Here is a 6,000-nt window from a genome sequence, read left to right as displayed (position 1 = left end):
CTAATGCCTAATTATTAGCTTGACGAGATAGCTCCTGGTACACCCAAAAGCATATGAATGTTTAATCTGTTATAAATAACGGTATGAATAAGAGAATATTGTATAAGCATATACATATACCCTCATATCTAGCATGAATAACACATTATATAAGATTAATAAATTTGTGTAAATTATATGAATTGGGATGTACACAACTTGAAACTGAAGATTAAAATTCCTAAAGTTATTTTTAACAACTGAGACAGATGATTTTACACAATAAATTCTGGGTAAATTTAATACAGCACAAAGATATTGACAACAGGTACAGATGAAGAAAAGAGAATCTATTCTACACTAGAGCTGTTTCCTAAGACCTTTGTTACTTTGCTGCAGATCAACAAGGGGGCTGGAAACTGCATGAAAAAGTCAGTTACATCATGATTACAGGCACAAAAGTGTGTAGAATAAATCATGTTAAATGTCAGTAAATGTATCAAGCAGCAAGATTTTATAAACTTTAAATCAAAATCAGGAGGATAACATTTTAAAGATTGTCTTCAGTGTGTGAAACTCTATCTCTGTTACAGTCCTTTTTAGGACCGAGCAGAACAGGTTCGTGGTACTTTGACTTGGGGCACAGATTAAATGGGTACCTGATTATCTGCACCTTGGTATGTTAATCATATTACTGCCCTTATAAATAACATGAGAAGAGTAGATTTTATCAGATAATGATATCTGAGAAATTAAGAAATATGCCTATACTATGCTTATACATATAAATATACTTAATGCTTATACTTGTACTGTGCTTATATTACTAAACACAATGTGCTCAGAACCATCCTCTGGCACAGGAAAACCCCTGTCTCCTCAGCTAAACTCTATTAGCTACCAGTAAAAGGTGGCCAAATTGGTGTAAGAAAATGGGAAGTGGCCAGAATTACACCCTTGGATTGTTCTTCATACATATACAACGAAACATTGTATCAGAATATAAACCTGACAATGTTAATGTCTTCCCTGATACCATGAGGAGAAGGTGGGGCAGGCTGTCATGGAACAGTCTCTGTATAAAATAAGAGTGACTAGGTGAATGAACTGAGCACAGCCCTTGATACTGGGACACCAAATCATCTCCTATATCCATATATTTATTAATCTCAATTTTAGAAGTAATAAGGCTTTTTAGTCTCCATTATTGCTACTTTATACGACTCTATTCCAGAGTCTTCCTGCTCTAATGTCTATGAATTTTCTTTTAGTATAAATACACTAATGATCAGCATATCCTCATCTGTTACTTATAACAGTGCCACCAGCATCCTTTAATTAGGAAACTATTTTTACTTTTCCCAGAGTTTAGAATTGTTGGAATTTTTTTTTCACACTCTGTAATATTGTAATGTAAGTTGTCTGGTACTTTTACTATTTCAGTGGCCCTTCATTGCACTTATGTCCTAAGCTTATTTACCAGAATAGCAGAACTATATCTTTTGGGTCCAAATAAAGCATGTCCAAGAAGCTGTATGCAATTCTAAAACTCCTTCCCATACAGGCAGGAAACATCACTGATGAAATAATGAGATCCCAGTTTCTTTTTTTATGGCTCTATAATATCGTATCTTTTATTAATATTCCACTAGGCAGCACATCAAACTCCTAATTATGTCCTGGTTGGGGCTGGACTAGAGTTCCTGCTGGTTTGGCAGCGGGAGGAGTGCTGCAGCACCCTGAGACCCCAGGGGCTCCCCAGGTCCCAATGCCCTCACCTGTGTGCAGGGGCGGGGGGAGCACAGCTGGAGGGCTGGGCCCGGATTGGCTGATAGTCTGTGTCATGTGACATTGTGCTCACTATATAAAGGAAGGAGTGAGGCAGGAGGGGCTGCCACTTCCAAGGAGCATGGCCGTGGTGCCTTTGTGTTCAGGATTGCTAGCTGGGAGCAGGTTGGTCAGTGGGTGGTGAGCAGCTGTATGGTACATTACCCGTTGATACTGCTGTCAGCGTATTATTGTCACTGTTATTAAACTGTTTTTATCTCATCCTGTTAGTTTCCCTTTGCTCCTCCGATTCCCTCCCCATTCCCGAGTGAGGGGAGGGTGGGTAAGTGACTGCGTGGCATTTAGCTGCCAACCAGGCTAAAACCATGACATACTACTACTTTTTTTTTATCTGTGATAATCAGTGACAAACTGCCTGGGAGTCATCAGGATTTAAGCATGTTCCCTAATACTTTTATCCAAGTAGAATTCCTGATGGTCACTGAAAAAATCACTTCCTGTTTTGACTGAAATACCAATTCTCCATCTAGGCTGCACAGACTCTCTGGTGACATACTCGGCTTCAGTGATATTCCTGGCAACTAAGCACTTGTTAAGATAGTCCCAGTAATCAAGGAGAATGACTCCTTATTTAATTAATAGATGAAGACTTGCTGGCTACCCATTTATTTGAAAATCACTCTTCAAATTTGGTTAAGGTAAAATGCAAATAAAATTATGAATTTACATTATCCAAGCTAAGCAGTGCAGTTAAAACCTTCATAAAATACAGGGGTGAAGAAAATAAAAGCCACTATTTAAGATGAAAGGTCTATCTTTTTTCCAGACATTCTGATTATAAATCATTTATAGATATCAGTGTATGTCTCAAGCTACAGCCATTAAACAAATACATCTGCCTGGTGGAACAGTCACTCTGCACTATGAAGTCCTCTGACAAATTTAATCTTTTCCCCTCACAATTAGTATATCTCAGTAAGCAATTTTCATTATATTAAGTGTGGTATCACTTCCTGGAGATGCAAATAACTTTCAGAGATCTAATTAATCTCTTGTATTTGACTGGTGCTTTGCTTCATTGAAAAGGAAGTGTTCTCTTACTTGTTTTTGCAGGCTCAGTGTTTGTTCCAAAGAAAATGTCTCCTTTCTTGAACTTATTGTTACTGTAAATTTAATATTAATCCTTAACTTCCTAATATTACTTAGTTCAAACATCTATTGCAGGCAGTTCACCACTGGCTCTTGACTAAGGTCAGTTGCTACAAAAACATTTGACCACTTCACCATGACAAAAAGAGAGAGTTAACTACAACATACATCTCCTACAAGTAACACTTTTAGAAACTTGTTTTCAGCTTTGTGATCACAGATGTCAAGACTTCTATTTTCTAAAACTTATCCAACACTTACTGTGCAATATCTTGATTGCTGGTACATTATTGATATAACTCTGTATCATCCACATTTCATAATCAGAAACCCAGTGGCTGAAATAGACTGACTTTGAGGAGCATCGTGAGTAAATTCAATCCAACCCAAAAATTTCCCTTTAAGATTCCTTGGGTTCTCCCTTTGAACCAAGCTGAAACTGTCATAGAATGTAAAAGGGGGAAAAAAAAAAAAAAAAAAAAAAAAGTAATTATCTTTATGATGCAGAAATACTGTATGCAAAGCACAAAAAAATATTTCCTTTCTGTAATGCAAAGGTGTCAGCTGGAAGACCACGTTTAACTTTGAGCACTGTGCTTCCAAAAAGGTGGGCACTAATTAGAGAAAGTTCAGAAGAGAGAAGTAATAGTGATAAGCAATCTAAAATAAAAAAAATCCCCAGAAGTAAAGACTGAATTAATTGACTTTCCTGTATTTAGAATGGAGGAAACGAAGAGATCAAAAATAACAACTTTCATATATGTTAAAGGTTGTCACAATAAGGAAGGTTGTCTATGTTTATGTGGATTAGAACAAAAAAATAATAATTTAAGAAAAATTTAAGAAAAAATGAATGACCTGTAAGTCAAGGTAAGCATTGAAATATGAGTGGATACTATAAAAAACAAGTAAGACAAAAATCTACCAGTTTCAGTTTCTATGTTTAGGAGCACCAAGCTGGGGTAGATAAATTTGTGAGGTGTCCCCATGAATTATTTTCTATTTGTTTGTGATTCTGGAGGCAATCATGCCTTCTGCTTTACTAAGATTTAATATATGAGGCTTATAAATATATTAATATATATGTATTCAACATACTGAGCAGAAGATTCCAAAGTGTCTAAGAAAAATTAGATCAATTAATAAATAACATAATAAAATTAAACATTTAAATGGGTTCAATATTAATTAAAATCCCTAATAAATTTTAGGAAATGTACTTAATCAATGTGTAAGAACAGAAAGCAAATATTGGTTTCTAACCTGGGGCTAGTTTATTTATTGCCCTTCAAATATATCTTCCTCAAGAACAAGAATGGTCCATTCCAGTGGACAAAATGTCAAGCAGGTAAGGCAGATGGTGGGCATGGATGAACACGGAGATCTTGACTGAGCTCAGACATGAAAAGGAAATATATAGATGATGGAAGGGGTACAAAGACATTGCACACTTGTATAGGAATGCCAAAGCTCAGCTGTAGCTGATGCTAGCGAAGGAGGTGAAAGGCAACTTGAAAGGTTTATCTAAGTACATTGTCAGGAGAAGGAAGGTTAGGGACTCAGTGCGGCAAGGGAGCCAGTGACAAAGGTAGTGGACAAGGCCTTTTGTTCTTTGATTCTATGATTCAAAAGTTTTGAACATATTCAGTAAATAAAAAGTGTATTAGAAGTAGTAAACAAAGTTAAATTAGAACTCTATTTTAAAAGAAAATGAGCTGATACCGCCAAAATAAACATGAGAAAACTAATATCTGAATTAAAAAAAAAATGGCAATAGATATCCACATTTGAAAAACATAGTAAAATTATCCATAATACAAGAAAAAATTATATACTATGACAGAAAAATACAGATTTCATGCTAGAAGTCTTCTAATGCAACCTCCTCCTCAAACTAAGTTTCACCTCCATGTTAAAGCAGATTGCTCAGAGCTTTTTACAGTTGAGTTTTGGAAATTACCAAGGATGAAGATCCCACAGGCTCTCTAGGATACCTGTTCCATGGCTTAGTAATTTTCAAGATGAAGATTTTTTTCCTCATGCCTACTTGGAATTTTCTTTGCTGCAAATTGTCACCATTGCCCTTGTATCATTTACTTCTGGGAATAGTCTGGCTGCATCTCCTTTCTGTCTCTGTAAGTATTGGAAGGTTGTAGTTAGGTACCTCTTTCTCTCTTAAGTCCTTCCTTCTGTAGTCTGAATAAGCATCTCCTCCAGGCTCTTCTTGTACATTGTATCGTCCATCCCCCTAACCATCTTAGTGACCCTCCACTGGCCTTGTTCCTGTTTCTTGCTCTAGCTCTTATAATAGAGGGACCAAAACAGAGCATGATATTTCAGATGCATCTTCACAGATGTTGAATGGAGGAGTAAAATCTCTTTCCTTAATCTCTTGCCTACATTCTTGTTAATGTAGTCTAAAACCTGGTGAATCTTCTTCACCACCACAGTGCACTGCTGCCTCATATTCAACTTGTTCTCAATGAGAACCCTTGGGTCTTTTTTTTTCCCTGCAGATATGCTCTGTAGCCAGTTGTCCCCAGCATATGTGAATACAGGAGGAAGAGTCTTCTTTGATGAACTTGGAAGCATATGATATATCCTTTCCTGACTGATTTCAAAATGCCTGGATCTCATCCAGTATCTTGGAAGCCAAGAAGACAGGAAACAACACTGGGCAAAAATGCTATTAAATGTAGTTAAATAAGTAACACATCCTGAATGTTTACCATTAAATGTCTAAACTTTGTTTATATCAAAATGAGAAATCAGAATTTGATTTCAAGTTAATAGCACAATCACAGTTCAAATAGATATTCCTTTTTATACAGTAATGTTAAGACTCAGTAGGATGTGCAAGCTGGGTAAACTGCACCAGCATTTTTCTCAATTTGCAAATTAAATCATATTAAAATCACTGGCTATCTGCCTTTATAATAGTTTTGCTATCTTGGCTTTTTCCCTTTCTCTCTATAAATGTTTTTGGTGTGAAGCTACATTGTTATGTGCCAGCACAGAAGTTCCTTCAGTCTTCAAAAAGCAGACATATGTTGGCACTTACCCATCTCTAATTTTGTAAGAGTA

This window comes from Tyto alba, unplaced genomic scaffold (assembly GCF_018691265.1).
Source record: "Tyto alba isolate M040663 unplaced genomic scaffold, T.alba_DEE_v4.0 Super-Scaffold_6, whole genome shotgun sequence".
NCBI classification, from domain to species: domain Eukaryota; kingdom Metazoa; phylum Chordata; class Aves; order Strigiformes; family Tytonidae; genus Tyto; species Tyto alba.
The sequence above is the reverse complement of the archived record's forward strand: the minus strand, read 5'-3'. Positions refer to the sequence as shown.